Genomic DNA, 17,495 nt, shown 5'->3' with positions numbered 1-17,495 from the left:
GCAGTCCTCAGTAGCAGCCAGAATGATGGCTGCAAACAGCTGGGGAGGAGGTGAGGTCCTGGGGCCAGAGGAATGCTGCTGTGAGTGCAGAGTGTTGGTGCTGCTTGCCTCCTCCTTGGTCCTATTGCCCAGAAACCCTGATGTCCTTTACTGGTGAAGTGAAGCACTTCTGATAGAGAGCTTTCAGCAAGCCTCAGTTTGTGTTTCTGGCCATCTCTTCTGCCTGCTGTGGACAATGCTTTTTGTTGTTTTGCATGCTATTAAAAGACTGACCTTTTCATGACTCTCACTGAGGGAAAAAAACAAAAACAAAACAATTCAGAAAACAGGTTCAGTCAATTTCTTAACATCTCTGCATCCTGGAGGAGCATTCCTCCCTGCTCACAATGCTACAGAACAGATTTATTTAGCCTGACTTTAGTGCTTTGACCTGACAGATAACAATTTATAAATATATTACAAATGAAAAGTATTTGCACTCTCTTTTTAAGCATCATTTGGTGTACCAGTATAAGAAACACCTAGAGAAACAGATCATTAAGCTCAGTTTCCTGTGTGCAGACATTGAGTTCACTGAGTGAGGGCCAAAGTAGCATGTCAGCTTCTCAATGACCTTAATTTGAACTCTAAATGCATGGCAGGTTCAGAACATTTCAGGGTAAGCCAGTGGACCAGGACTGTTCCTCTCCAGTGCAAGGGAATAGTCTGCAGATATTAAGAGTACATCAAGCAGTCCACTACTAATTCAGGAAGTCGAGTTGAGAGCAGTTCTACTTTTGAACTGGCTGAGGCAAGAGATAAGCATTTTGTACATTGAAATACCAAACTTTCAGAGGTCAGTCACTGAGAGCTTCTACCATGAATCAAGATTATTTCATGGACTTAAATCCTCTTTGTGTTTTTACCATAAGTGAATTTTTCTGAGTTTATCTTCACATCAGCATGTTCCACTCTTGTTCAGAAGAGTCCCTGTAAGTTACAGGGACCTAAAGAAAGTCTCATTGGAAGTGCTCCAGTGGAAGTGTGAGTTTGATTGTTGGTTTCTCTGTGAGCTGGCTCAGGCTCTGTCATGTGCTGGTGTGACTTTAGCTGTCAGCTTTGACAGCTGTTCTACACAAGGTGTGCACACCTCCCATGGACCTGTCGTGGAGAAGGGGCAAGCAGTGGCACTGTGGTTCCTTCCAGAACCACAGCTTTCTCTGAATGCTGGAAAATCCACCAAGACTTCTCCCATTGACCCCAAATGACTCTGAATTAATGCAGACATAAAGACATGCAGTGGTCTGCTTATGAGTCCCTGTAGTGACACCCTGATAGTGATTCTCTTCCATTCATATTTACATCCTTTCCTTCCCACCTGGTTTAGTCATTCTAGAAGGAAAGAATTTTCTCCTGGACTCTGTAACTGTCTTTCTCCTTTCTCCTTGTTCTTTTCTGGGATGACAAACAGCAAAAGTGTAAGTCCCCTTTACTATCAAAGAATTAAGTGTCTTTTCATGGCTACCTGGGCCATGTATTTCTGTAATGTGAGTGCAGGCATTTGATATTCACACAAAAAAAGCACATTGATGTACTTAGGGGGGATCAAGTGCTGTCTCATTAGCATTAAACAGCTATAATGGGAGAAAGATGAAAATAACTACAGAAACATGAGGAACAACCAAGATGAAAGGGAAGATGTGAGAATGGTACAAAAACATGGTTCCTTATTTGTAGGGTAAACTTGAAAGGTACCCTCTCAACCTGCCTGCCTTATAATGCATTCAGAAATGGAAATTAATCAGCAGTTGTTTATAGCTGTGCAAATCTGGCTCAGGGATTGGATATGATAGTTAGCAAGCAACCTGCAGATTTTAAGACTAAGCTGCAGCTCTTCCACAGAGCTGCCTTTTCCCATTAATTCTTCTCCATAGCCTCAGTATCTGAGCTCTTTTCCCCTTGACTTTGATGTATGAACATATTCCTCACTCGAGCTGCTCAGAGTCTAAGATATTATTCCTTTATATTTGGATCCCTTAAAATTTTTTACACTTTATATGAATTTTTTCTATTGCAAAATTGCATTGATTATTATGTTTCTAGAAAATATCTGAAATTATCTAAGTTTAAAACCAGAAAGATTCAAAGGAAAAATGGTCTAATAAAAGTCCAATTCAGTCAATTAGATGTGGTTTGTTGCAGTTGTTTTTCAGTCAGTTTGTGTGTATCTTTAACTTGTTTCACCTTCAGTTTGGTCCTGTTTTGAACCAGAAATTTTCTAAATGTTGGTACCAGTCAATGTGATCTCATGTTCTCAAACATCCTAACAGCCAGACTAAAATCCACAGGTTCTTTAGCACTTTCAAAGTTTTGTAGATGGAAATGAGTTATGATATCTCCTCTAGAGTTAATCTAAAAGATGTGAAAACTGAAGGATTGGTGATTGTTGTTCCATCCACTTCTAGCAATACCATTTGAGTTTTTTCAGTGGAGGCATTTGTCCCTTCAGATTAGCATTAGATTAGATTTTTTGAAAATCTTTAATTCTGAAGAGTCAGTGCAAACAGATCTCCTGCTGATTCCTAGTGGTTATTAATTTGCAGAATGGTGGCAGAGCTATAATCCAGTGGGATTATTCAGAAATTTCCTCTGGAGCTGTTGCCATTTTGCTTTGACTCAGCCTGGTCCCAGCCAGATTCTGGGGTGCAGCCTCACCGAGATGGGAGCGAAGACAAGGAGCATAAATCAAGGGGACAGTGCCCAGCTGCTGTGCCATTGGGATGTCACCAAGCAGAGATGTGCTTCCTCTAACACCAGGCATGTATGGCAGGGTGTTTTCTTTGTTAGCCTCTGCCAGTCTGATCCAGCTGTAAAAACTCTGACATTTAGAAGTTTTGGGCCAGAACTCAGAGTATCTTCATAATTCCTCTGCATTTGAGCACATTATTTTTATGACAACTCATAATTTAAATTGCAGTGTACACTGGTGCAGGTGTTATCTTAGGTAAAGATATTGTGTACTCCACTGTAAGGACTCTGTTCAGTTCTAACTCCTCCAGTTTAGTTCATTGGAAGGGACTACCAGAGTGGTAGAAAATGCATTTCTCATTGCTGCATTGAGTGGTTCAGTAAATGACATTTTTGGCAGAAGTTCTTAAGCCCTCAACACTTTCATAACTATTGATCTGTTTTTGAAGCATGGAAATTCTGCTCTGGTGATGTTATACACACAAAAACTTGTGTCATGATCTCCAAGCCATTACTTTGTTTTATTTAGTTTGTATAAATGCCATTTTCAGCTGTTTATGAAATTTTCCTCAGACAATATTGAGCAATTAAACAAATTTCAGGACTGTAAAGAAACATTGTCAAAGAAAAATATTTCACAGATAAATTTACTTGTACAGAATTACATCTGACTTTTCATGCCCACTTTCTTGAGCTCATTTACTGTGATTCTGGTGGGGGTTTTAATCAGTCATGTTTCACATATGATTTTCCTCTAAATGAAAGAACATTACTGATTTACATGCATGCTTGATGTGCAGAGCTGAGTGGAGCAGTGTGCTTGTTTACCTGGAGCACACATCAACCACAGTGCTCTCGATCAGTGTCATGTTCTCTCCCCAGAACAGACCTCAGCCAAGGATTTATTTTCCTCCCTGATTGTTCTGTCTCATTACTCTTTCCTTCATTCAGCTAAAAAAATACTTCAAACACATGTCTGGGTGTATGTGGTAGCTCATGCTGGTCTCAGACTGTTCAGCTTTAATATTGTGCAGTTGAAGGATAACTGCAATGCCAGGAATTGGGGGTTATTTAAAATGGGAATGGGTAATGACAAAATGGCTTAGAAAAGCATCTCAAATTCATAATGGCCATTCACATAAATAATACTTTACCATTTCCTATCTGTCGTCCACAGTGAAGATTTGTGGCACCCTTTGATCAGATGCCTTGTCCTTGAAGTACAGTTAGAATTCAGTGTGAAATACCAACTGCTCTGCTGACAGAATGAGTTCAGCCAGCAAGCATCAAACACTCACCAGGGGAACCCAGGACTAAAGAGTTTCAGCCCTCGGGCACAGCAACCTGCAGCCTGGCTTGTGTCAGGGTCCTGAAGGACTGGAATGTTTAACAATTAATTCTGGTGGTGCTAAAGTTAGTTAGGCACTAATATTATTGATTTATGAAGAAATACAGTGGCCTGTGCTTATCTGATAGCCTTGCCAAAGTTGTCATCTCATTCTTTAGGAAGCTCCTTTATTACCCTACCATTTAATTTTTATTGAAGTATTTTTTGCAAGTAACTTCTGATCTTAGTTCTAAATGTATTGTTCTCCCCAAGTTTACATTTTTATGTAGATAGGCCTGTGTTATAAAAGGAAGAGCTGACTAATAGTGCTTTTTGTTAGTGTGGGAAATGACTTGAAATGGAACAAAAATAAGGTAACAATTATATCCCAATTGATAGAATATATTAATTACTCAGGTGATATATGTTCAGCTTTTAGAATTATGATCTTTTATTACCTAATAGTTGAAGGAAATTGATATCTATCCCTCAGTCATCAGTCAGGGTATATGCCAATAGGAATTATTTAGCCATACCATGTGTGTTTAAATTTGTTTGAATGTACTGGTTTCATGTTGAATAGTTGTCATCCATACTCCTGCAGGCCCTGGTTATGCTATGGAGCAGCTGAACTCTGCAAATTACTTCATAACTTTCTTGCTTCCCTCATCCACAAATTCCCTCTGGCTGAAATATCTGAGTTGCCTTTATATGAAAATCAAGTTTGATAAAGTACAAGAAAATAACCTACACAGTGTACTCCTGATTTTTGCTTCCCACATGGAAACAAAAGTAAACTTTTGTTTACTTCAGCAAACATTTGGATCCAGGAACCACTTCCTTTACCTACAGTGCAGCCTGATCCTTAAAGCTTCTTCTGTCACTTTAATTTTTCTGAAAGAGAGATTTTAGATGTGACAAAGGTGATCAAGGGGCTGACCTTGAGTTCACTCATGCTGCTGCTTGTATGGAACAGGGAATGCTTGGAACATAAAGAATTTGAGTGTTTGAATGCAAAGTAAGGATGGCTGTAGTTTAAGCAGAGAATGCTAGATCCACAATGGAGCCAGAACTCTTTTATATATACACCCTTTCCACTGTTATTTAAAAGTGGAAATTTCTTGACCACATGAAGTGGATGAAGATCTTCTGTCAAAGCACAAACTTCAGCCAGGGCTGTGCTGTGTTTTAGACTGAATGCAAGCTTCAGATTTTATTCTTCCATCACTGTTCAATCAAACATGAAATGAGACACAATCATCATTATATACTAGCACTGAAACAATTATTCTTTTACATGCAGTGCACTTTTGTTCTGATATTAGCTCCAGATTTGCTATTACGTGGTGAAGAAGTAAAAATTGATAATGACTTTATGAATAAGCTCTCATAAATTAAAAGAATGACAAATGCATGTAGATCAAATACACCCTTCATTTTATTCATTCAGTAAAGTTGGTATGCTGATACAGATGCATGCCCTGCAGGGTCTAAATATCTGAGGATATCCTGCTTTTCTATCCAATATGACATAGATTTAGGTATTGTGAATATGCTAAATCCCTCAGCCTTATGTTCAGGTAGTGAATAGGTCATGGAGTCATGGATGGGCTTTATGATCTATTTTGCCACAAGCAAATAGATCCCCTTAGCAGAAAAGGCTTTTTCTAAATAGCCTTTTATAAATAGCCTTTTTTAAAAAAGCCTAAATAATCACTTTTTATGATCAGCTCATAAACTTCCTTGAATAAAATAACATAGTAATATATTGATTTTATGCATTATAAGTCTAGTTTTTTTATAGGCTGAGGAAGGTGCTCCTGCTCAGAGGGCTGGAGCTCCTCTCCTACACAGATGGCTGAGGGAGCTTAGTCTGGAGAAGAGAAAGCTCTGGGGAGACCTTCCAGGACCTTCCAGCACATAAAGGGGTCATAAAAAACAGAGAGTGACCTCTTACACAGGCAGGAGATTTATATTAGATGTTACAAATTCTTCCCTGTGAGGGTGTAAGGCCCTGGCAGTGTCCCAGGCCAGGCTGGACAGGGTTTGGAGCACCCTGGGACAGTGGAAGGTGTCCCTGCCATGGCAGGGGTGGAGCAGGATGAGCTTCAAGGTCCTTTCCAACCCAGACCAGACAGAGATCAGACAGTTTCCCACAGCTGAGTGACTCCTGTGATAACAGGTCCTGCCCCAAAGGGATGCACTGACTGTGCTCACCCCTGTGATGCTGAGCAGGGCCATTTTCACCTCTTGGAAAGGAGAGAGCAGGGCTGAAAGCCTGTGCCAATCCCCACTCAGGTACAATAGCTGCAAAATTAACAATGGATAGGAATTATTTTCTTGAATCCTAACATTTATTATTCATGTTAGTCTTCAGGGTGACTTGGACTCAAGGCACAATCTATCAGAACAATTTTCTGTGAAGACGAGATGTAATTTTGGCCACTTTTTACATGACAATTTCTTTCTTTAGTAATCATTGACAGCTGAATTGCTGAAACTTCAGTTCTTAGCAGTCTGAAACAGCCTACATCTGGGAAAATTTTCAGGGTAAAAGCAAGACTTCTGTTTGATAGTTATTTTCCACATGACTAAGGGACAACAAAAGGTTGTTTTTCCTCTCTTTTGAGGGTCTTGCTCCATCACATTAATCTGAATATCCTGATACAGTTAATATTTAATAACTGCTAAGTATTCTAGGAATTTAGAGCCTTCTTTTAGCTAGATTTCATAGACATAGGCCAGTCTTACTGCCACAAACAAAATAGCATATGGGTCTGATCCTGCATTCATGCAGCCCAAGATCCTACTGCCTTAGTGCTGTGGGTTCAGACTCTGTGTATGGGCTGTGTCTAAGGTGAATACCTGCCTAGTTTTCCAGTCAAAAGCTACATTAGATTTTCCTGGTGCGACTCAAGCTCACAAAAGGATGGAAATTCTCAGCATTAAGCTTCTAAGACTTCTCTGCAGAAGTGTGACTTGAAGTTGGGTTACAGTGGTTCCCTGTCGTGCCTTGATCCTGCTCACAAATGTCTGGTTTTCTCTTGGTGCAGACAAAAGTTGGAGTGAAGTATTTTTAAAAGTTAGGAGGGATAAAAGAATCCCCAAGCTCTTCTGGAGATATTAAAGCAGAAAGGTCTGCAGTGACTGAGGTTTTGAGAATCAGAAAATTTCCTTTGTGTGTCAGTGTGGAAGTGGTAAATGGAGCTGAGCAAGGGCAGCTCTGTCTTGAGGACACAAGAGCATTATGAAATATCAGTGTTGTTATCTGTGGTGCTTTTTATAACAGCTCAGAGAGCCTCCATGGCAAAATGATCATTTGATCATTCTACACCATCTTATTCTTTCACTAGGCCTGATATACAGAATCCAGTTTGACTCCACAGAGGGTTTTCTGTTACCTTACAATTATGCCTTTTCAAACACACTTTTCTTAGGGAGGGGTGGAGAAATATTTATCCTGTGAGGCAGTGAGTCAAGGCAGTGTGTCAGTCTGCTGTGAAAATTAGGAGACAGATGGATCAAGGCAGGTGAAAATGTAAGAATTTGTGTTTCACAGGCTTGGTAGCTGGAATATTAGTGTGCTGGAAAGAGGAAGTTCCTCTTTTTGCATGAAGCACAGCTGTTGTTGTGTGTATGTGAACTTTGCAATGCTGTGCTTGAAGGCCTCTGTGCAGTCCTGGGTAGTAGATCAGGCAGGTGATGCAGATAAATTGCAGGACTCTTCCCCTCCGGGATGGAATAAGTTCAGCAGTCACTTAAGCAAGGAGGCAGCAGCATCTTGTTCCTAGGGTCATCCTATAAATATTTATAATTTTGTAATTAGTTCAGAGGCAGTTGCTGTGGAGCCAATCAGTAGAAACTGATAAAGAGAAGAATTTTTAATATGACCCATTTAAGTGCAGCTCCTCCACCCCTACCACACTTAGGGGAGAGAATTTCTAGTTCTATTTCAGCAGATTGAAATAGTTATGCTGCTAAGGCCACATTAGGAGTTCAGTGTGGCATCTAACCCAACAGAAAATGATTCAGTACCTGTAGACTATATTAGATATTAGAACACAGTAGAAAATAATGTAATAGGTAAGATACCTCACAGGTACTGATTCAAAGTCATCCTACCATTCAAAGTTCGAACTTTATTTTTACCTTTCCTTCCCATTTTTCTTTTGAGAACATATACTGTGAGCTTACACTTGAGTAAATGAAATGCACATTGACAACCCATGAGTCAAACTAAAGGGATGCTTATTACACTGCACATGAAAAAACATTCTTAATAGATTGTTCATCAAGAAAGCAAAGTGACAACTGTGACTCAACCTTAAAAGCAGAAACAGGTAATAAAAGGGAAAAACAACTAATGACAAGTGCAAGATGCTCTTTCAAGCTGCTGGAAATTCCACTTCTTTTTAAACCAACCTGTCTGTTGGAAAGAGAATTTTGAATATTCAGCTTTTAAGCTGATGTTTCTTTTCACGTAGAAACAATCCATGTACTGGATTAATTTAATTTAGGTTAGAGTAATTAATCATTTTGATATAGATTATTTTCATATTCTAGAAGGGATTTCCATTGGCTTCTTTGTCTAGAAGAATTTGTTTCAGTGTCATTTCATCCAGTTGCCTAAGGTGACTTGATGTATAACCTTGTAAAATTATTTTAGTTATCTGATGAAAGTATTTTCTAATTTATAGTTGGGAAAAAATGAGAGAATGGATTCTGATATCTGGGAAATGCTTTGGAGTCCCAGTGTGCTCAGCCTGCTGCATGGAAATTGCAGACAATTACAAGTGACCTTGACTGTGCTGTTCAAACCGCAAAATGTGACCAATCAGGTGCCCTATATTTTGTTTTTTCTTTTTAAAAAAATCCAAGGAATTAATTAATTACTTTGTTGTTCATTAGCTTACTGAATATGACACTAAAATCACTGTTTGTGTGCAAAGACAAGCACAGTGAACCTTCTGCTCTCTCCAGTAAAAGGAGGAGGAGCCAGGGTTCAGCTCTGGTGCATCAGGAACCTCAACCGATGTCACCCACATGTTCTATGGAAAATCCTTTCCTTAGGATTTTTCCCTCCTGAGAAGCTGACAGGCCTCAGGAACAAACTGTAAACAATGATTCTCTGCTGCTGTGGGATGCACCAGGTGGATCTGGGATTGGTCTCATCTGGTTGTTTCTAATTAATGGCCAATCCCAGCCCAGCTGTCCAGACTGTCTCGGTCAGAGACAAACCTTTGTTATTCATTCCTTTTCTATTCTTAGCTAAGCCTTCTGATGAAATCCTTTCTTCTGTTCTTTTAGTATAGTTTTAGTATAATATATATCATAAAATAATAAATCAAACCTTCTGAAACATGGAGTCAACATTCTTGTCTCTTCCCTCATCCTGAGACCCCTAAGAACAATGCATCAAACCATCATGAGACCCTTTTTTGCACAACACCACAGAAATCCCTCTAGCTCAGCTGGAAAACAGCTGCTGTGGTGTTCATTGTTGCTGCTGTTCCAATCAGATGGAGTTTTCCAAATCCTAAGAGTATAAACCATGTGCATTACTGGAGTCAGGGAATCCACCATTTTTCCATGGTTACACTCCTAGCATTGAGCTACAGCCAAAGTTAATTACACTGAGTTAATATATAATAACAAGTAATGCTGTTTGACATTTCAAACTATATAAATAAATCCAAACAAAATTTAAGATAATCATACCATGCCTTTATTTACCACTGTGATTGCTGCAAAATAAAGATCCAAATGTAATCCTAAATGTAATGCTAAAAGATTCAATTGGCCAATATCTGTAAATATTAGGATAATGCGTCAGTTTTAATGGACCTTTAAAATATATTTTTCCTTTTGAATATTTTTCCTGTGATGGAAACTAAACCTTCTTGAAGTACATAATGAATTTGCTTTATGTGTTTGAAGAGAAATACAGTTTTTGGAGGCTCTGTCCAAGGTACTTTCCTAATCCACGAGTTTCACTTGAAAAATCCTGAGGACTCAGACACATTAATTGAAGTTCTTCAGAATGGAACAGCATGGTTGAATGCTTTAATAAAAAGATTGCTAAATTATAAGAAAAATACTGTCAGTATGTCCTTTTAATAAAAGCACTTTTTAGAGTGAGGCAAAGCTCACCTGCTGGCAATGTCTGGAAGTCCTGTACAGGATCAGAAAAGAAGAAATAAATGTGACTTTTGTCTATTCATTTTTCCACCTTCTTGTGGCAGGTTCTTAGATAAAGTCCAAGGGACAGATCTTGCACGTCCTTATGCAAGTAGTTTTCATTCATAGAAGAATTCCTTTGTGAGCCATTGGAGTTACTAATTTTAAGAGAGGCTATTTTGTCTTTAATATCAAAGGTTTTTCAGAGATAAAATATATTTGGAAGCAGGACAGGTTGAAAAATACTTTTACCTCATGGCAAAAATGGAGAGACAAAATGAAAGGTTCTGGCCTGGTGGCTGAGGACAGCAATAATGGCATTAAGAGTGCCAGGCTTAAAGTGTCCTACCTGGACATACTCCTGGGAATGATAAAATTGAAAGTCAGAGTCTGCACAGATTAATGTGCATAACCTGTGATTTGGCTACAAAGAACTAGATAAACAAAGTTTGGGAAATTATTTAGTTAATTTATAAATTGATAGGTTAAAAAAAATACCTTGATGACTTTGTAAGCCTTCTGTTTGTTGTGTATTAAGGTTAATTTAATTGTATTGGCATCAAGAATGAAAAGAAGATTGGCAAATGTAAATATTACATGCCTAATGAGACCCTCACAAATATTTCATTGTCTAATATCATTATAAATATAATATTATTTTAAATATCTCTCTCCCAGAGAGAGATATTTAAGTAGAGGTCAAGCAAAAATTGTGGCCAGATCTCTTACCTGTCATTGACAATTCTCTGTTAGGAAACAATTACATTGTGTAGGCATGGAATGCAATGCAAGCACAGCTCAGTGCTTTTGTAGCTGTACCTTTATCCTTAACATAAGAGGAGGAACAGAAATTAATGTGTTCTGTCTCTAAAGCTCCTGATAAATACCTACAAAACCTGGAATTAAAAGAGTTTTAAAGAAATGCATGTGGTAGAGGAAGATGGAGGCAAAACAGGACAGAAAGGAAAAAAGAAAGTGGTATGGATGCAAACTTTGCTGTAATAAGGCTCTGAACTATGATATATTGAAATGTCTTTGGTTTATATTTCTGTAGACATTTCAGAAGTCAAGTTCCACTGCCTCTGTTTCAAACAGCCTGAATTAAAGACCTGGGTTAGAGACAATATTTTGAGATCCAGTTATGATCAAAGTATATCATCCTAAATCAGAAAAGACAAATTTGCTTTTTCCTACAATTGCAGTTTTTAGCTCTGGTGCTTTTCTTGGTCTCCTCAGATAAAACAGAGGGAACTTTTAATTTTCTTTAAACCAAGCTGGAAAATTGGCTGCCAATGTCCTCCTCTGTCTGGAAAACAGAGGTGTCCTTGAATGCACTGTCACTGGTGCTTTAACTTCTTTCTCCTTCAGGCACTTGAACCAGCTAACACCTTACCAAGTTCTGCTCCCAGCAGGGATTAGAGTGGCTCCCAGATCCCAGATCTTCACTGCAGCCCTCCTGCAGCTGTGATATTTGCTGCACATTTCCCAGACACCAGGGGAAAACCGCAGCCCATAATCAGCTGTCAGTGACACAGGAAAGTGAAGAGTGAGCCAGATTCAGTTTTACTGCACTCAGCTTCCCCCAGATGCTTTTGGGAAAGGCTTTGTGATGTGGTCAGATGCTGGCATTCCTCTTCCCAGCTCCTTTAGTCTTTCTGAGCAGCAGTGAGCAATGGAGAAATGGCATCTTGAAATTTTATTTGTCTTGGCTTTTTAAAATCCATTCATTGACTCCATTCATTCACCATTGCTATTTCTGAAATTGCAGTTTGGCATCTAAATAAAAATACTTCTCAGTATTCCTTTGCTCATTAATCAGCAGATGAAACAGTTTCCCCCCCTTAGTAGAGCACAGGAGCACTGAGCTCTCTGCCTGTGTTGGGAGCTGCCCCAGATATGTTCATTATGCTTTATCTGATAGTGCAATCAGACATTGCTACATTTTGCTTATTAGCACACTAATCTGGCAGTTCCCAAGCATGATTCACACCATTTCCCCTGCCTGCTTGGTAGATGTGTGTAGCAACAAGGCTTCATTTGCTTTTCTCAAATCTGCCACCTCACATATACACTATGGAGCCAGCTGCCCAACTAACTCAGGGTTTGTGCCTTATCCCTCTGAATTTGTATTACACATTGGAGTTTTCTTCCAGGCTTCTCTCTGGGCTTAACTGTGTGTTTTATGATCTGTCTACAAACAGGATTCCATGAGTGTCCTTAGGGCAGTGGAATGCCTCAGGAGAGGGATCTCACTGAGGATGGGTTGGGTCTGCCAACCTGCAGCCAGGCCAGCAGCACAAAAACTCATGGTATTTGTTCAGCTCTGTTAACAAGGATCCTGACCCCCAATGCCCCTTTCTTGCTCTTGGGACATAGAATCTCTTTCTAACTCAGTTAATTGAAGACAAGGAGGAATTAGGATGAAAATTGGTGGTGGCCAAGGGTGTCTGGTGATCCTGACACCAAGAGAGTCACAAAGTAAGAATTCTTTCTTACTTCTCTGTAATAATGATGATAATAGAGCTGCTCTCTTCTATGATTTTAGGTCTCTTATCTAAGAAATCTATCTGTGAAATAGTCTGTTCTTTACCAGACAGAAATCTCTTTTGATCAATTTATATTTTTATCAAAGATAGTTATTCTGGGGCAGGCTGTCTGTCTTTTAATTAGCTGAAGAAACATCAAAGCTTTTGGATTCCATCCAGCACAGAACAAGGACATTCTGAAATCCCAGGGATTTTAGCAAGAGAACTGCCTCAGTCTGAAGGGAAATTCATGGCCAAGTGAACGTGCTGAGTGAGGAGGTGCATGAGCTCCCCAGGAGACCTGGAGAGGAGAGGAAGACTTCTGAGGAGGAAGGGTGATGTGAGTTAGAGCTCATCTCCCTCCCACAGCCAAAGCCTTGCCCGAGGAGCTGAACTTCAAAGACTTTCCTGCAGATAACCTTCTTCTGCAGGCAGTGGATGGGGAAAAATCCTGGGAGGAAGTTGAAAGAAAATAATCTTTTTCAGGGGTAGGAGAGTCAATGGCAGCTCTGACTCAGCTGAGTCTGTGTTTTTATTTGTTTGTCAAAAATGGGCTCACACAATGATGACATTGATTTTGTGTCACTTTTTTATTTTTATTTTTTGTCTCCTGGCACTTTGGGCAATAGGTCTCCAGACTGCAACAAAAATCCCTTATATTTTTCCAGGAATTACTAACTAGAGTTGTCTAAGTGATGGTGAGGATGGATGCTGGCTTGGAACATCTTAATTATTCTGCAAAAAATGTCATGGTCATACTTTAAATTATGTGCAAATAAAAAGTCCTGTGAAAGGTGCAGGGAATATTGAATGAGCATCTCAGTTTAATAATGGACAGAGTGATTTAGGTAAAAGTTTGAAAGCTGAGCAGGCACAGCTAATGGAATCAGTAAGCTGTGAGAAGGAAGCAAGGATCTTGTGGGAAATGTATACAAATTTCATTTCATTTGTTTTAGAGAGTAATTGGCCTAGAAATGTGATACCTATTGATTTAGCACTAATGATGATCAGAGACTGATGGGAGCAACAGAAAGCAAACACAAATCCCAGAGAGCATTTATGAATTTACTTAGGAATGAAAGTCCATCTGTAAGAATTCCTGAAGGAGAACAGTTTTTCTGGGATTCATCAGATGAGTTCAGAGAGAGGCTTGGGGACATGCCTGTGTAGGCAGCATTTACAACTCCATTGATAAGGCTGGGGCTTTTTATTTGTTTTAACGATCTTGTCCCACAAAGGGAACAAAGGAAAGAGATCTGAGAGAAAAGGGCTTGTTTTTCTGGGGAATAAGAAGACCTCCACAAGTTTCTCTGGTTTAGTCCCTCATTGCAGTCAGGTTTGATGTCCCTGTCCTGGCTGGTGTGAGCATTGGAAAGAGATCCAGTCTGATCTGTGCAGGGGGATACAGAATGGGTGAATGCAGGTGGTACAGAAGGCAATCTCATCCCCCAATGAGTTACAGCTGGACCAATTACTAAAGATTAGGAGCAGGGCTGATCTTAACAGGCCACACCTGTAGGCAATAAGAACAAGTGGTATAAAAGAGTGGATAGGTGGGATCTGAGGTCAGATGGCTGCTGCAAGGACCAGGAGCAGTCAGTGTTTGGAGGAGCTGCCTGTGAGAAACATCAAGGAGGTATGGAGCTGTGGGGATGTGAAATCCTTGCACTATCATGATGTTAGAACTCCTGCTAGCTAAGACAACAAATCTGAGCCTGCAAACAGTTTGTGGAATATGGGCCTACAAAGGCTGATCCAAAAGTCAGCAGAACAAACAGGAGCTAATGAGGTGTCTCAGCACATACCCACCCTCCTGCACCCACAGGCACTGTGGAATAAAGCACAGGATTACTGATTTTACTCTTTAGCATCTATTACTCTAAACAGCCATGAAGGGATATCAATACCATTATCCTGAGGAGGAGAATTCAGAAGCCTTTTATTTGTGCATGGAAGATCTGGCATTTAATGACTTGGAACGTTCTTGCTTGGAGCAGAACATATTTTATAACACAGCAGCACCCCCCAAGCACTGCAGGCTTGTGGGACCTGCACTGTGGCTCTTGTGCTACTCCAGTTGCTTATTGACAGTTTGAGAAATGCAGCTTTGGTGTCATTTCTGTGGATTTTAAAAAAATACAATGAGCTATGGCACTGCACAGAGTAGGCTGATAAGAAATACCAACAAATACTGTCCTGTTAGGAATTTAAAAGGGACTCTCTCTATCATCCCTTATTTCACTCTGTTAAATACATGTGTTTCATTTTAGAGACTTTGATCTCTCATGTGTTGCTAAATTGTACAGGAGTGTGCAATACCATGCTAGGATTGCAAATTGCACCCACAATCAAACATGTGCATGGAATATTTGTTTCAAGGCAAATGCCTTTTCTATGCCTCAGTCCTTTGCTGTGTGTGCCTATTTATCTTTCATTATACCTTCTTTCTGTCGTCATGAAAAAATGACAGTTTGCTTTCAGAAGCTAAAATGAAGAAAGAAGAAAAAAGTTCTGATTCAAGTGGGTTTGTTTCTCTTAGTTAACCAGGGTGAAAAGAAGAAGGTATAAAGCAGCCCTTGATATTTGGAAACTCATGTATCACTCATGCCAGTACGAAGAAAATCCATCAGTAGAAAGTAAGAATAAAACTTTTAGGTTTTTTACTATCTCTCTTTGCTACCAGGAGCCACAAGAACCTGTGTTTTGTTTGGGCTTTTAGAAAGAACAGTCCCTCTCTGCTGGTACATTTTTTTGCCACAAGCTAGCTGGGTTTCTGTTCTTGTCTCACCATTCTCTTCCAGTACCACTTAAGTACAGCCTGAGGCCTGGAGCTTTATAAAGACATGAATCACATGTTCTCTGGGATTGGCCTTGGCTCTTTAGGAGCATGGGGTGGTGGTGCTAAGGAAACAGTGAGATTTGCTCAGCTCCTATCCACCAGCCTCTGAGGAAAGCTTCTCCTAAGCCAAGCAACCCAAACCAGTTAACAGTTTTTAGTTAAATAAAAAAATCAGTTTTGTTTTATTTATCTAATAAGTAACAAATTCATCTTTGAAATGAATTTGTCGTTCATTAGTTAAATGAAATGTCCTGAGCAGAGCTGTCAGTGAGCTTTGTGAAAGCCAGCAGGAGGCTGTGCTGGGGCAGGTTTTGTGTGACTGAGGATGGCAGGAGTGTGCACTCAGAGCTGCCTGTGGCACTCAGCTCCCAGCCAGCAGAGGAAGGGGTTTCTGTCATGCAAACCATCTCAGCTGAAGGTGCTCACTGGAAAAGGGACACTCAGGCTTGCACTGCCTGTTTCCCTGTGCTGGCTGGGAAGTCTGGATTCCTTGATCACATGTAGAAATTTCCACCATAGGTGTTCAAAACCATTCCTGCCCACATCTGCAGGGATAACAGGAGAAGCAGATCAGGCTTGCCCAGATACCATTTTAATTCTGTACTTATGGAAATGTTTTAGCTGGTAATTAGAGCTGACCCAGTTCACCTGGGAATGCTGTGAACAAAAAAGCTGCTCATGTACATTATTGTGCTCAATTAGCCAAGCAAAGCCCTGTTGAGAATCAGGCTATTGTTTAAATATTTTTAGAGCCAAAAAGTACAGAAAGGGAGAGTTGACAGCTGAAGAACAGCAGGGGGATTTTAGCCCTCAGAGTTTTTATTTGTGTAGGAAAACACACAGAACTCTGCTAGGAGAGCAGCTGAGGAATTTACATTGTAGTTGGTTAAGGATGTAAGGGAAACCCAAAGATCTTTCCCAGTTATCAGTAGAATTCTAACTTCTGTTTCTCTTCTGTCTCCCCTGCTCTAAGCTGTAAAGCAATACCTTGTAGAACCTACCCTTGCATTTTTATATGCACAATGTAGATGCAAGCTGTTAATACCTCTAATTTAGGGTGGTTTTGGATTTGGTTGTCTTCAGTCTGCAGTTATTGTCTTAGGAGGATTGTTCTTCTAGCTAACAACATTCTCATTTTGTGGGAGGACAAAGCCAAGGCTGGCTCAGGACTGCTGTACCCAGCTAAGCCCCCTCTTCCTGGCAGTGCCTTATTTTGTTGAATGTAAAGCTTGAGACCTGAGGCCTTTATTGATGGAACAGTGACTCTGTCCCTCTTCCAAGGAAAAAAAACCAAAACCACTAATAAAGAAAGGCACAGGTGCCTTCCAGAACTCAAAATCAGCACTTCAGAAGAGTTTGGGTTGTAGGGACCTTAAAGCTCCTCTGGTTCCACCCCCCTGCAATGGGCAGGGCACCTCCCATGGACCAGCTTGCTCAAGGATGGAACAAATCACCCAGGCAGAGCAGACTTGTGTATTTAAATGAGATATTTGAATCAATTACTGCAATCAACAGCACAGGGCAGACAGCTTTTGCAAGCAGTAAAAGAATTCAAACCTGAAAGCTGGACACAGCAAGTGACAGCATGTTTTCTGTCTTGATACCAAGAGATTAACAATCTGTGCCTGCACCATAGGCTGCGGGGGGAAGTGGATAATGCTGGCAGATTTAAGAGCTCCCAGTGTGAGGAGATGTGATTCACAGCTGGTCAGGACTGAGGGGAGTCAGGGAGTGGATCTTATGGCCAGCTGTGGGTCCCTGAGGGCACACAGTGAACAGTGTGAGCCATGGAAAAATTATGGACTGACAGTGGAATGAGATTGTCTGATCCCATCAAATTCTTTCCCAAGTCTGAGTACAATCTTTCTCCTCTTTGTTCTCATTTGATGAGGTCTGTGCT

At 40.2% G+C, this 17,495-nt stretch overlaps 1 long non-coding RNA gene across 1 annotated transcript in view; it reads left to right on the top strand.

The window, feature by feature from the left end:
- LOC127059612 (uncharacterized) overlaps nucleotides 1–17,495 on the top strand; it is a 249,613-nt gene that overhangs the window by 53,457 nt on the left and 178,661 nt on the right. The window lies entirely within an intron of this gene.

This window comes from Serinus canaria, chromosome 4A, assembly GCF_022539315.1.
Source record: "Serinus canaria isolate serCan28SL12 chromosome 4A, serCan2020, whole genome shotgun sequence".
In the NCBI taxonomy this organism is placed as follows: Eukaryota; Metazoa; Chordata; class Aves; order Passeriformes; family Fringillidae; genus Serinus; species Serinus canaria.
This window is presented reverse-complemented; position numbering and strand designations above follow the sequence as displayed.